The sequence below is a fragment of the Rhinoderma darwinii genome, chromosome 8 (assembly GCF_050947455.1).
Source record: "Rhinoderma darwinii isolate aRhiDar2 chromosome 8, aRhiDar2.hap1, whole genome shotgun sequence".
Taxonomy (NCBI): Eukaryota; Metazoa; Chordata; class Amphibia; order Anura; family Rhinodermatidae; genus Rhinoderma; species Rhinoderma darwinii.
The window spans coordinates 16,673,348-16,689,745 of record NC_134694.1 but is presented as its reverse complement, the minus strand read 5'-3'; positions in this window follow the sequence as shown (position 1 = coordinate 16,689,745).

Here is a 16,398-nt window from a genome sequence, read left to right as displayed (position 1 = left end):
CCCCCAAAATACTCCGTGTGAATAGCAATTATCGCGCCGTTTTTCGCCCGCGGCCATTGAGCGCCGCGGGTATAAAACACGCTTTCTCCTGCCTCCCATTGAAGTCAATGGGAGGTCGGAGGCGGAAGCGCCCGAAGATAGGGCATGTCGCTTCTTTTTCCCGCGAGGCAGTTTTACTGCTCGCGGGAAAAAGACGCCGACGCCTCCCATTGAAATCAATGGGAGGCGTTCTCGGGCCGTTTCTGCCGAGTTTTGCGACGCGGTTTCCGCGTCAAAAAACTCGGCAAAAGACCCCGTGTGAACATAGCCTTAGAATTAAAGAGGTTGTCCCATGTGGTTGGCGAGGGAAGCTGCCAGCGCTTATATCTCCGACTCTGCAGGGAAAATGCAGTATAAGGGCTTAGTAACACGAACGCGTCCGTTCTGCGCGCGTAAAAAATGCAGCGTTTTACTTGCGTTGCAGTTCCATGTGACATCCATGTACGGTACGTGTCTGCGTTTTTTACGCGCGTATGTCACGCGTTTTTTACATCAGAAAAAAAAACTGGAGGAGGTGTTTTTCTTTTTCTCATCATTTCTTTAGCAACTGTTGCGTGAATCACGGACAGCACGTGGACGACGTCCGTGTGCTGGCCGTGATTTTCACGCGCCCATTGACTTCAATGGGTGCATGATGTGCAAAAACACAAGTATAGGACATGCAGTGAGTTTCACGCAGCGGACACACGCTGCGTGAAAAACACTGAATGTTTGAATGGCCCCATATAATTGCATAGGTCCGTGTGACATCCGTTGTTTTAACGCGCGTAACACGGATGTGAAATATGCTCGTGTGAATAAGGCCTTACATGTAGCCCCAGAATTTAATGGGTGACCATGTAAATATATGATCGTGTCAAGGTATACAGAAATGTTTATGGCGAAGTCGGGAAGGTTAGCTACTGGCTGAATAATCGTTATGATCTTATGTGTATGGCCAACTCACGGTTGCCATGAGATATTTGTTGGTGGGATCGGCTGACAATCTGATGTCTGTGGTGGTTTAGACCCATCAGCTGATCCCACCGAAATTGGCTGGATTTTAAAAAACTAAAAAAATTCTACAGGTTCCCACATTTTCCCTCAATCCCACGAGTGCTTCTATGTTTTTCACTGTTGGCAGACTGGTTGATTAGGTGGCATTTATTGCAATATAACTGCCAAGATGGTTATGATTTTCCATGTTTTCTTGGTAATACAGACATGTTATTTATATGGAGGGAATGAGACAAGCAGCTTCACACAGATTTGATACTGCTTATCTCTGGGGAAACAAAGGACAGGTAAAAATCCATCTTGTCAAATTGTCCTAACGGTGGGCCATCAGGATATCCACATATACATTGAATCAGTGGTGGTCACAATCTATTTGGAGGCCTCAGATGTGGCCCCTGACATTCAATTTTGTGGAGATTTTTTAAAACTAGTGCAAAGGAAAAGTGCAGTAGTTTCCCATAGCAACCAATTAGGTTCAAGCTCTCATTTTTCAGAGGCCTGTTTGAAAATGAAAGAAGCCTTCTGACTGGTTGATATGGACAACTACTCCACTTTTCCTTTGCACCAGTTTTGATAATCTCCTCCAATGTCTTGCTTCCCCTAGTTGGCAGCAGAAAGATGGCTGAATATGAGGGGCCAATCTACATTATAGTCTATGGGAGATATGGAAAAAGACTAGTGAACATGCTTAGCAGCATGAGCGACCAGACGGCCTTATGTTGAATTTTGCTCTGTGTCGTATCTTCTATTGGTGCCCCCTTTCCCATATGATGTTTTGTTGTACAGTGTACAAACCATACCAAACATTGACTAATTCTAAGTACCTTATTATATGTCGGCCAAATAACACTATACAGTTGTCTAAATAACAATGCTATACGGTGCAGCCTCAACCAATCACTGCAAAAATAATATACTGTACAGTGTCTAAACAGCAGCGCCAAACTATGCCTAAATAAATACCGCCACATAGTGCATAGATAATACCACCATACAATGACCACATAACTGCTCCATGTGTCATTTAACCCCTTCCCGACATTTGACGTACATGTACGTCATGGAAAGCATTGACTTCCCGCAAAATGCCGTACATGTACGTCAAACGTTTGGCACCGGCTCAGAAGCTGAGCCGGTGCCATCATCACCGGATCTCAGCTGTATCTTACAGCTGACATCCGACTGTAACGGCGGGGACCGAAATTAGCTTCGATCCCCGCCATTAACCCCTTAAGTGCAGCGCTCAAACGCGATCGCTGCACTTAAGGTGTTTGCAGCTCATCGGAGCCCCAGCAATGAAATTGCCGGGGTTCCGGTGGCTGCAATGGCAACCGGAGGCCTAATACTGGCCTCCCGGTCTGCCTAGCACCGAAGCCGGTCAGGATCCGCCCGGCGGCGGAGCCTGATCGGCTTCCGTAGCTGCCGGCAAGATGGCGCCGGGTCAGGAGCTGATCCGGCGTCATCAGCGGTGGAGGTCAGCTGTACTGTACAGCTGACATCCACCTGTAACGGCAGGAACCGGAGCTAGCTCCGATCCCTGCCATTAACGCCTTCGATGCAGCAATCGAAAGCGATTGCTGCATCGTAGCGGTTACTAGCAGATCGCCAGCCCTGACAGGCAATCGGGACTGGCGACTGCTGCTATGGCAACAGGAGACACAATGGTCTCCTGCTCTGCCATTACGGAAGCCGATTTAGGCCCCGCCGGGAGGCGAAGCCTAAACGGCTTGCTGTCAGTGAATGACTGACAGATCTAATACATTGCACTACATAGGTAGTGCAATGTATTAGAAAAAAAAAAATCTGACCGTTGGACCTTCAAGTCCCCTAGTGGGACTTGGGAAAAAGTGTAAAAAAAGTATAAAAAAGTGTAAAAAAAAGTGCAAAAAATAAAAGTTTGAAAACAATAAAAGTTTCAAGTAATCAAATAAAACACAATCCCCCTTTTACTCTTATCAAGTCCTTTATTATTGAAAAATAATAATACACCATATGTATTTGGTATCGCCACGACCGTAACGACCTGAGGTATCAAAATATTATATTATTTATTGCACGCGGTGAACAGCGTAAAAAAAAACGTAAAAAACGTTACCAGAGTTTCTGTTTTTTGGTCACTTTGCCCTACAAATATTACAATAAAAAGTGATCAAAAAGTCGCACGTATCCAAAAATGGTACCTATAAAAACTATAGCTCGTCCCGCAAAAAACAAGCCCTCATACACCTCCGTCGACAAAAAAATTAAAACGTTATGGTTCTCACAACTTGGCGACAGAAAAAATACATTCTTTTTACAAAAGTAATTTTATTGTGCAAAAAGTTGTAAAACATAAAAAAGTGCTATAAATTTGGTATCGCCGGAATCGTACTGACCCGCAGAATAAAGTTAACATGTAGTTTATAATGCGTGGTGAACGCTGTATAAAAAAAAACAAAAAAAAACTGTGCCAGAATTGCGTTTTTTTGTTTACCTAGCATCCCAAAAAATAGGATAAAAGGTGTTCAAAAAGTTGCATGTACCCCAACATGGTACCAATAATAACTACAGCTCGTCCCGCAACAAACCAGCCCTCATACCGCTACGTCTATGAAAAATAAAATTAGTTATGGCTCCAATAAGTCAGGAAATAAAAAAATATGCAGTTGTGCCCGAGGGGAACATTTCTTCTGTTTCAAGAGGCGATTTATCAAGGACCTAAAATTAGGGAACCAGGAAGGGGAGGGCCCAAACATATCCGCTGGAAGCGACGGTGCCCGTATTATACCAGGACAACACTTCCCAGCAAAATTCCCCAAACTACAAAGGTGCGGAGTGTGGATCAAAAGGGGGATAATAAATGACACCATTTATCAGTGTGACACCGGCCTGTGCAGAAAGGATTGCTTCACAGCGTAACACACATCTATGGATTATTTTTATTTTTTTATACCACCTGACTATGCCCCTTATATACTCCGCCCCGCTTACATGTACCCCCACATTATAAAACACCAGCAATACTCAAACAAATATAGTACCAAGCAAAATCCGCTCTCCGAAAGCCAAATGGTGCTCCCTCGGCCCTGAACCCTACAGCGTCCCCAAACAGCAGTTTCCTTCAACATATATGGCATCGTCATACCCGGGAGAACCCTTTTAACAATTTTTGGGGTGTGTGTCTCCAGCGTCATAAGCTGGGCACGACATATTTGCCACTGAATGGCATATCTAGGGAAAAATATACATTTTTAATTTGCACCATCCGCAGCGCATTCATTTATGGAAAAGACCTGTGGGGTGAAAATGCTCACTACACCCCTTAATTAATGCCTTGAGGGGTGCAGTTCCATAGTGGGGGTCACTTATCAGGGGTTTCTTTTTATTATTTCACATCTGAGCCTCTGCAGTTGTGAACCAATACTTTGTAAATCGCCAAATTAGGCCTCCACTCCGCATGGTACTCTTCACTTCTGAGCCCTGTCATATGTCCAGACAAAAGATTAGGGTCACATGTAGGGTGTTTCTAAAACCGGGAAACACCGCATAATAATTAGAGAGCTGTCTCGTTATGGTGGCACAAGCCGGGCACCACATATTGGCATATCTATGGAAAAAAATCCCATTTTCACTCTGCAACATTGAGCGCACACTAATTTCTACAAAACACCTGCAGGGTTAAAATGCTTACTACACCCCTTGGTAAATGCATTGAGGGGTGTAGTTTCCAAAATGGGGTCACTTCTGGGGGGTTTCCACTGTTTTGGGCCCACAGGTGCCCAGAAACCAATCCAGCAACATCTGCACTCCAAATGGCGGTCCTTCCCATGTGAGCCCTGCGGTTTGCCCAAACAGCAGTTTATGACCACATATGGGGTATTGCCGTACTCGGGAGAAATAGCTTTACAAATGTTGGGTTCTTTTTTTCCTTTATTTGTTGAGAAAATGAAAAAATTTGCGCTAAAGCTACGTCTTATTGAAGAAAAAGGACTGTTTTTATTTTCACTGCCTAATTCTAATAAATTCTATGAAACATCTGTGGGGTCAAAATGCTCACTACACCCCTAGATGCATTCCTCAAGAGGTGTAGTTTCCTAAATGGAGTCCCTTTTTGGGCGTTTTCATTGTTTTTTCCCCTCAGGGGCTTTGCAAATGTGACCTGGCCTCCGCAAATCATTCCTGCTAAATGTGATCTCAAAAAGTCAAATAGTGCTCTTTCCCTTCTAAGCCCTGCCGTGTGTCCAAACAGCCGTTTATTACCACATGTGGGGTATTTTTTTACTCGGGAGAAATTGCTTTACAAATTTTGTGGTGCTTTTTCTCCTTCAGTCCTTCTGGAAATGAGAAAAAAATTAGCTAAACCTACATTTTCTTTGAAAAAATGTAGATTATTATTTTCAGGGCCTACTTCCAATAATTTCTGCAAAAAAACTGTGGTGTCAAATCGCTCACTATACCCCTAGATAATTTCCTCAATGGGTGTAGTTTCCAAAATGGGGTCACTTGTGGGGGGTTTCCACTGTTTTATCCCCTCAGGGGCTTTGTAAATGTGACATGGCCTCCGCAAACCATTCCTGCTAAATTTGAGTTCCAAAAGCCAAATGGCGCTCTTTCCCTTCTCAGCCTCGCCGTGTGTCCAAACAGCCGTTTATTACCACATGTGGGGTATTGTTTTACTCGGGAGAAATTTCTTTACAAATTTTATGGTGCTTTTTCTCCTTTAGTCCTTGTGGAAATGAAAAAAAATGAGCTAAACCTACATTTTATTTGAAAAAATGTAGATTTTCATTTTCACAGCCTACTTGCAAAAATTTCTGCAAAAAACCTGTGGGGTCAAAATGCTCACTATACCCCTAGATAATTTCCTCAAGGGGTATAGTTTCCAAAATGGGGTCACTTGTTTGGGGTTTCCACTGTTTTGTCACCTCAGGGGCTTTGTAAATGTGACATGGCCTCCGCAAACCATTCCTGCTAAATGTGAACTCCAAAAGCCAAATAGCGCTCTTTCCCTTCTCAGCCACGCCGTGTCTCCAAACAACCGTTTATTACCACATGTGAGGTATTGTTTTACTCGGGAGAAATTGCTTTACAAATTTTGCGGTGCTTTTTCTCCTTTAGTCCTTGTGGAAATGAGAAAAAAAATCGCTAAACCTACATTTTCTTTGAAGAAATGTTGATTTTAATTTTCACGGCCTACTTCCAATAATTTCTGTAAAAAACCTGTGCGGTCAAAATGCTCACTACACCCCTAGATAATTTCCTTGAGGTGTCTAGTTTCCCAGATGGGGTCACTTTTGGGGGATTTTGACTGTTTTGGCACCGCAAGAGCCCTTCAAACCTGACATGGTGCCTAAAATATATTCTAACAAAAATAAGGCCCCAAAATCCACTAGGTGTTCCTTTGCTTCTGAGGCCGGTGCTTCATTCCAGTAGCACGCTACGGCCACATGTGGGATATTTCCTAAAACTGCAGAAACTGGGCAACAAATATTGAGTTGCATTTCTCTGGTAAAACCTTCTGTGTTATAAAAAAAATTGTATTAAAAATGTATTTCTGCAGAAAAATATGAAATTTGGAAATTTCACCTCTACATTGCTTTAATTCCTGTGAAATGTGTAAAGGGTTAAGACATTTTCTAAATGCTGTTTTGAATACTTTGAGGGGTGAAGTTTTTAAAATGGGGTGACTTTTTTGGGGTTTCTAATATATAAGGCCCTCAAAACCACTTCACAACTGAACTGGCCCCTGTAAAAATAGCCTTTTGAAATTTTCTTGAAAATGTGAGAAATTGCTGCTAAAGTTCTAAGCCTTGTGAGGTCATAGAAAAATAAAAGGATGTTCAAAAAACGATACCAATCTAAAGTAGACATATGGGTGATGTTAATTAGCAACAATTTTGTGTGGTATAACTGCCTGTCTTACAAGCAGATACATTTAAATTGAGAAAAATGCTAATTTTTGCAATTTTTCGCTAATTTTTGGTGTTTTTCACAATTAAATACTGAACATATCGAGCAAATTTTGCCAGTAACATAAAGTCCAATGTGTCACGAGAAAACAATCTCAGAATCGCTTGGATAGGTGAAAGCATTCCGGAGTTATTACCACATAAAGTGACACATGTCAGATTTGAAAAATGAGGCTCTGTCAGGAAGGTCAAAAGTGGCTAAAGAGGGAAGGGGTTAATAACAGTTCTATACAATTAATAATACATTTTCTGGTGGTCACAAATGCCTCTGAGGCCACGGCGGACCCCAGGTTGTCGGTTGCCCAACGCAGCACTAAATTGTTAGCAAATTCCATTACAATCTTTGATAGCAGCCAACAAAAATCTCATCCCTTTCACCATCTTTTGTTTCCGACTACTGTTTCCTTTTATGATCAATGGGAGGAAACTGTAACCTATGACTTGGGCAAACATCTGTTACCAAAACAGCAGATATAATTGCTTTAGCAGCTATCTACTACGGGTATGTTCACACGCAAACGTAAAATACGTCTGAAATTACGGAGCTGTTTTCAGGTGAATATCAGACATTTTTGCATGTGCAGGCGTTTTTTGCGGCGTCCATAACGGACGTAATTGGAGCTGTTTTTCAATGGAGTCTATGAAAAACGGCTCCAATTACATCCCAAGAAGTGACATGCACTTCTTTGAGGCGGCCGTCTTTTTACGCGCCGTCTTTTGACAGCGGCGCGTAAAAAAAAAGCCCGTCTGCACAGAACACCGTAAGACCCATTGAATTCAATGGGCAGATGTTTGCCGTCGCTTTGGAGCCGTATTTTCGGGCGTAATTCCAGGCGTAAAACACCTGAATTACGTCCGTAAATAGGGCGTGTGAACATACCCTAACAGTTTACTGGCCCAGTAAAACGTCAAATCGAAATTTAATTATTCACACACTGACATTTTACTTTTTTTATATTATAAATAGACATATAAAATTTTACACAGATTTTTAGGTTTACAGAGTTCACAATGTGCGTTTTTGTTGCCTTTTTACTTTTGGTTGATGAGAGACATGGGAGTTTATCTAAAAACACAACAAAAACGCATAGTATATACCCAGCCTTAAAATCATGTGTCTGTCCCCTGAGAGTTTCCTTCTCGTGTTTGCTCCTGATTCCTGTGTCCTCAGTTTGCCTTTTCCGCTAGATAAGCAGCAACTCATTTAACAACAATTTATACAAGTTTACAAAAAAAAATGATGCTATAAATAAATCTGAGTGTCTCTGTTCAATACAAGCTGCTGCACGCCCATAAAAAACTATATATGCTCCATAGGTGACAATAATATCTTTATGTCTGCTGGAAATAACTGAGCTAGAATTGCTGGCTTATTTATACCTTTCCTACTCTCAGAATTCCAGGATCATATTACAGGGAAGAGAGAAAAAAAACCAACCTAATTTTAGACTTTTTTTTGTACAGCAATATATTAGGGAGTTGCTTAAAGGGAATATATCTTCAGAAAATTACATATGTCAAAGATAAGGGGCAGTAATCCATATTTTGCTTTAGACTATTAGGGTATGTGCACACACACTAATTACGTCCGTAATTGACGGACGTATTTCGGCCGCAAGTACCAGACCGAACACAGTGCAGGGAGCCGGGCTCCTAGCATCATACTTATGTACGATGCTAGGAGTCCCTGCCTCGCTGCAGGACAACTGTCCCGTACTGTAATCATGTTTTCAGTACGGGACAGTTGTCCTGCAGCGAGGCAGGGACTCCTAGCATCGTACATAAGTATGATGCTAGGAGCCCGGCTCCCTGCACTGAGTTCGGTCCGGGACTTGCGGCCGAAATACGTCCGTCAATTACGGACGTAATTAGTGTGTGTGCACATACCCTTAGTCTATTGATAATTTTATGACAACCAAAAGGGATTGTCCAGTCCCTAAAAATTGATGGCCTATCCTCAGGATAGGCCATCAATATCTGATGGGTTAGGGTCCAACCGCCGGTACCCCCGCCGATCAGCTGTTTTGATGGAGCCGCAGTGCTCCCCTTCATTTCGGTTACTGCTCACACTGTGAATCCCCGACACAGCAGTAGCGGCGGTTCACAATATTGCAACCTACTCTCATTGACATGAATGGGAGAAGGCTGTACTACTGTAACCGCCGCTACAAGCGTGTAGGCGATTCACAGTCTGAGCAGTGACCGAAATGAAGGGGAAGTAGCCCTGGTACGAGCGCCTCGGGCCCTTCAAAACAGCTGATTGGTGGAGGTTCTGGCAGTCGGACACCGACTGATCAAATATTAATGGCCTATCCTAGGGATAGGCCATACATTTTTAGGGACTGGACAACCTCTTTAAGGCCAGGATCACAAACAGTTTTGAGCCAAAGCTAGAAGTGGATCCAAAAGGAAGGAAAGGTATAAAGAAAAGACTGATGCATCTCCTTACTTTATGTACCTGTATTCGGCACAAAAAACAGACACAAAAACTGCGGCAAAACTGTGCGTGTGATCCTGGCCTAAATGGATTATATAGGAATTTCAAAATGGTCAGCAGGGTGTGGTGTAAAATAATAAACTAGTAGATACTCACCCCCTGGAGTGCCCTTCGCTCCAACACTAAGACCCGTCCTCTACGGCTTGGGCCCCAGAAGCTCTTGCATTGGTGACATGCCGTTCATCACACCTTCAATGCTGAGGCCAGCGAGTTGCTGCAACGGCATGTGACTGATGAACAGCATGTGACCGCTGCATGAGCATCCAGGACCAAAGCAGTGGGCGAACGGGACCTTTGCGAGGGCACTTCAGGGGGAGAGTATCTGCTAGTTTATTATTTGACCCCATCCTCTGCCCTTTAACCAATTAAAAAAGTCCTTGAAGACCCCTTTAATATAGGTTTGAGCGCCTCAAAATTGGTGGGTTTAGACGACCTTTATCTCATGTATACGATCAACTTTACACTAATTGGGCCACCTCAGAACAGTTTTCCAAAACATCACATTCAGCATAAAGCCACTCATACCCATTATATTCCTGTTGGCAGATCTCACTTATGCCTTATTCACACGAGCGTGTGCGTATTGCGCGCGCAAAAAACACGGCTTTTTCCACGTGCAGCAGTTCCGTGTGGCATCAATAGTTGGTGTGTGCCTGCGTTATTTTCGCGCATATGGCATCGTTATGAAACGCTGTTTTTATGTATACAAACATAAAAGCAGGAGTTGCTTTTATTTTTTCATTCAATTATTTTACAACTGTAGCGCGAATCACGCACGGCACACGGAAGTGCTTTCGTGTGCCGTACGCGATTTTCACTCACCCATTGACTTCAATGATGCGCGAAAAAAGGACAAGTATAGGACATGTCATGAGTTTTACGCAGCGGACACACGCTGCGTGAAAATCACGGACAGTCTGAACGTCCCCATTGCCTAACATAGGTCCGTGCGAAGCATGTGATTTTCACGCACGTATCACGGACGTAAAATGCGTTTGTGTGAATAAGGCCTTACAGTACTATCTGATGTGTTTGAGTGGCTGCCAGACAGCAATTAGATTGGTGATGTTTGAATTTTTATAGGAATTAGCATGCATGTTGAGTTGACCCCAAACATCTATGTTAATGGTAGAATTGTGGCGTGAGAACTGCCTGCTAAAACAACTCTCAGCTGGCAGTGAACTCATATATGACAGGGTAAAAGGGGTTGTCCACTACCGGACAACTGATGACCTATCCACCATATAGCTCATCAGTATATCATCGGTGCAGGTCCGACACCCGAACCCCGCACCGCTCGGCTGCTCTGGTGGCCTGCGGGCACCGGATGTTATGGCACACACATTATGCAATGTACGGAGCGGGAAGCAGTTGGCTCCGTACATTGCATAGCGGCTGTGCTACCAAACTGCAGCTCTGCTCCTATTCACTTGAACATGAGCAGAGCTGCAGTACTGCCACTCGGTCGTTATCCCATGACCGGAACTATCTTCTTCCGGCATGGACGTCCGTTGCCCAGAGGCAGCCAGAGCAGCTTAACCGTGCGGGCAGTGGCGTAACTACCGCCGTAGCAGCCATAGCGGCTGCTACGGGGCCCGCGGCATGAGGGGGCCCGTGTCGCCCGCCGGCAAGGGCCCCCACCATGGCCGGAGGCTACGCTAGCTGCCGCTATGGCTGCTACAGTGCGACTCCACTGAACACTACGGCAGAGCAGGGAGGTATCTCCCCGCTCTGCCATTAAACAAAAGACATGTATCCCCTATCCACAGGATAGGGGATACATGTGTGATCGCTGCCGGGGTCTGTGTCGGCAGCTCCGTAGAAATGAATGGAGTGCCGGTCGCGCTTGTGCGCATGCGTGACCAGCGCTCCTTTCATTTTTATTGAGCTGCGCAGACTCCGGAAGTCAGAGGTTAGTCATGGAGAACTTCAGGGGACTTTCAGTCCCCCGTTCTCCCTATCAATGCCAGCGAGCACACATGTATCCCCTATCCTGTGGATAGGGGATGCATGGCGTTACCTACAGGGGGGGGGGGACTCTGCATGGCATTACCTACAGGGGGGGACAGACTCTGCATGGCGTTACCTACAGGGGGGGACGGACTCTGCATGGCGTTACCTACAGGGGGGGACTCTGCATGACGTTACCTACAGGGGGGGGACTCTGCATGGCGTTACCTACAGGGGGGGGGGCTCTGCATGGCGTTACCTACAGGGGGGGACTCTGCATGGCGTTACCTACAGGGGGGGACTCTGCATGGCGTTACCTACAGGGGGGGGACTCTGCATGGCGTTACCTACAGGGGGGTGACTTTGTATGGCGTTACCTACAGGGGGGGGGACTCTGTATGGCGTTACCTACAGGGGGGGGGACTCTGTATGGCGTTACCTACAGGGGGGGGACTTTGTATGGCGTTACCTACAGGGGGGACTCTGTATGGCGTTACCTACAGGGGGGGACTCTGCATGGCGTTACCTACAGGGGGGGACTCTGTATGGCGTTACCTACAGGGGGGGACTCTGCATGGCGTTACCTACAGGCTGTAAAAAAGGCACTATCTACAAGGGGGGTGGTTGTGTGACACCCAGGGGAGGGAGGGCCCCAGTCAAAAGTTTGCTATGGGGCCTAGTCTTTCCTAGTTACGCCCCTGCGTGCGGGGTCTGGGTGTCGGACTCCCACAGATCATGTACTGATGACCTATCCGATAGATAGTACAAGAAAATAGAGAGACCGCAGCACACGTTGTTTAAAGGTATCAAAAAAGAGTGTCAACAACTTTTATTACACCATAATAGTGACGTTTCAACCCCAATGTGGGTCTTTCTCAAGCCAGCAAGTTGTTGACACTCTTTTTTTGTTACCTTAAAACAACGTGTGCTGCGGTCTCTCTATTTTCTTGTAATTACATTGGAGTTGGATTGGCTACGACTCGACGGGGCTTGCACCGGATGGAAACTTTTCCTAATAAAATGATTTCCATGAGGTTTTGGGACTGTGATGTGCTGCTGATCTCTTTTTCTATCCGGTGGATAGATCATCAGTTGTCCGGTAGTGGACAACCCCTTTAAGAAATGCAGTTGTTCATTGATCTCTTTCTGTCCTCTCTGCAAGTATCTATAAATGGCTGTGTATATGTGTAGATTGCACTTCATGTGCCATAATCATGCCTCAGGGAAGAAGTAGGGAGGAGAAAAACACCTGGTAATGTTTTCCCATGGAGCTGTTCAACAAGCCACTTCTTGTCAGACTTTCTCTTCAGTTGTCATAGAAACAGCCGGGGAGTGGATAAGTAGAGGGATTCTCCGGTAGAGGTCTAAATAGAGCTGCCCTCGAACAGCGCCCACCGCATTCCTACAGCTGACGACAACTGACCGCTGACCTTTCCTCAATTACTTGCTAATTTTTACACTAGTGTGTCACCGAGCTAAGGGCAGAGTAGTGGCAAGGAGTTTTGGCAGTACCCAAACCAAACTTTCACTATGTGAAGCACTTCTTTACACAATATAGACAGCAAAAGTATTGGGGCACCTACACATTACACCCAGCTTTTATGTCACCCCATTCTAAATCCATAGGCATAACCCCTTAATGACAGGCCTTCTTTTTTTCATCTTCGCATACCAAGAGTTGTATCTTTTCTATTTTTCCGTCACATGGCCGTATGAGTGCTTGTTTTTTGTGGGACGAGTTGTCTTTTTCAATAGCACCATTTTTGGGTGCATATATTATATTGATTAACTTTTATTAACTTTTTTGGGGGGAAGGAATAAAAAAAAAACAGCGATTCCAGCATAGTTTTTCGCGTTTTACATTTATGCCGTTTATTATGCAGCATAAATAACGTGTTTGCATCACCACATTCCAAGAGCCGTAACATTATTATTTTTCTGTTGATGTTGCCATATGAGGGCTTGTTTTTTGCGGGGCAAGGTGTAGTATTTATCTATACTATTTTGGGGGTATATGGGACTTATCGATTCATTTTTATAATATTTTTTTTAGGTGTGGGGAATGGAGAAAAAAGCGATTTCGTCATTGTTTTTTTGCGTTTTTTTGTACGGCGTTCTTCATGCGTTTGAATTAATGTGTTGACTTTATTCTTCGTGTTGTTAGGATCGCGGCGATACCATAAATGTGTATTTTTCAAAACTGTTTTATTTTTTCATAAACTTTATTTACCTGTTTTTAATTTATTTATTTTTTAGTCCCACAAGGGGACTTCACCATGCAATCTTCTGATCGCATATATAATGCTTTGGTATACTTAGTATGCCAAAGAATGATTGCCTGTCAGTGCAAAAACTGACCGCAATCTATTAGGCCATGCCTCTGGCACGGCCTAATAGGCATATAGCCAGGGCCAGCCTTTGTTAGGCCCCCGGCTGCCATGACAACCTGTCAGCAACCGGCAATCGCATTCACGGGCCTCCGATGGGTAACAGAGGGAGCACTCTCCTTCTGTCAAAACATTTAAATGCTGTGGTCTCCATTGACCGCGGCATTTAAGGGGTTAAATGGCTCAGCTTGAAGGTTTCTGCAATCTTAGCCATTGCAGTGGGAGCCCAGCCATGCTCCAGTGGTGATCGCGCAGGCACAGCTTCTGTGCCCACGCGATGACCATTACGTACATGCATGCCCCTTCCTCCTTGCAGCTAAAACACCTTCCACTCTCATGGGAAGGCTTTCTACAAGATTTTGGAGTGTCTGTGGGAATTTTTGCCCATTAATCCAGAAGATAATTTGTGAGGTCAGACACTGATGTTGGAGGAGGGGGCCTTGCTTGTAATCTCTGTTCTAGTTCATCCCAAAGGTGTTGGATGGGGTTGAGGTCAGCGCTCTGACCTCCCAAGTTCTTCCATGCCAGACTCACACAACCATGCCTTTATGGACCTTGCTTTGTGCATTGGGGCACAGTCATGCTGGATCATAAAAGGGACGAACCCCAAACTGTTCCCACAAAGTTGGAAACTACAATTGTCCCAAATGTTTTGTTCCCTTCACTGGAACTAAGGGGCCGACCCCTGGAAAACAACTCCATAGCATTATCCCTCCTCCACCAAACTTTACAGTTGGCACAATGCAGTCAGGCAGGTCACATTCTCCTGGCATTCACCAAACCCAGACTCATCCATCAGACTGCCAGATAGAGAAGCGTGATATGTCCCTCCACCGACACACACCACTCTATCCGACGTTTGGCATTGTGCTTGGTGATGTAAGGCTGGCATGCAGCTGCTCGGCCATGCAATCCCATGCCACAGATTTTATGCTGATATTAATGTCAGAGGTTTGGAAGTTATTGAGTCAGCAGAGCGTTGGTGACTTTTATTCACCATGCGTCTCAGCACTCGGCAGTCCCGCTACGTAACTTTACGTGGTCTCCTATTTGTGGCTGAGTTTCTGTGGTTCCTTAACGCTGCCCCTTTGTAATAATATCACTCACAGTTGATGGTAGAATATCTGGGAGGGAAGAAATTGAATGAACTGACTTGTTACATCGGTGACGTCCTATTACAGGACCACGATGGTATTCAGTGATCTCTTTAGAATGACCCATTCTATCACAAATGTTTGTAAAGGCGACTGCACAGTAAAATGTCTTTAATCCGGCATCAATGACCCTGATAGATGCCTGATTATCAGATATTCTGGGTTATCAGACCGTCCTAAAAGAGTACATAAAACGTAATTGTAAGGGTAGAGAACCTTCAGGAAAGCCTCAAATAAAACACTAACATAAAGTATCATACTATAACTTTTTTTTCTAACCACAGGAGTTTGCTAAGTGTCTCTCTCTCCTCAGTCTTCTGAAATTCCAAATTATAATGCAGGTCTGTGCGTGAAACTTTGCTGGGTTGTCAGACTTTCTGGATTATCACATGCCGAATTAATGTAATTTTACTGTACACATAGCCATAGATAGGTCAGTATTTCAGCCAATATAACGATAATTGGTGTACTTATGAAGGTATGTTCACACGGCTTATTTTCAGCTGTTTTTCGGGCCGTAAACGCCTGAAATACTGCTAAAAAATCAGAGGCTCTACGCCTCCAAACATCTACCCATTGATTTAAATGGGAAAAACTGCGTTTCATTCCGAAGAGGCTTTTTTTTACGCAGCCATTTGTAAAAACGGCACGTAAAAAAAAAACCTCATAAAAAGAAGTGCATGTCACTTCTTGAGCCATTTTTGGAGCTGTTTTTCATTGTGTCAATAGAAAAACAGCTCCAAAAACGGCCGCAAAAAACGCTTCAAAAAACATTTGATGCTTAAAAAACGGCTGATAATCAGAGGCTGTTTTCCCTTGAAAACAGCGGCGTATTTTACAGCCGTTTTTTTGTTTTGCGTGTATACATACCCTACTTAAACAATCATTTTCAACCAGTGAAAACTGGTTTTACTGGTCAGAGAATGTAAGAGATAATAATGACCTTCATTTATGTAGCGCCAACATGTTCTGATCAGATAATCATTAGTCTATGGAACTGATTGGTGCCGACTGAGGGAACTCCAGTAATCCAGAATATCACATTTGCGAAAATCTATTAAAAATTCATGATCCACACTTTACTATGAACCTTACATATATTTGTACCAGTGTCCTATCCTATATGGGCATTGCTAATTTACCCCTTTTATGCCAGTCTCCTGTGTGAACATTGCTAAATATCGTCTTCTCTGCTGACCTCCTGTATGTGGATTACTATATAACCCCTTCTGTACCAGTGTCCTATACTATATGGGTATTGATAATTAACACCTTCCATGCCTGCCTCCTGTATGTGCATTCTCCTCTTTGATAGTACTAGATAACCCCTTCTTTGCCATCCTTCAGCACTCCTAATTATCTTCTCCTGTGCCAACTGTCTATATAGGCAATTCCATATAACCCCTTCCTTTACAGCCTCCTGTATG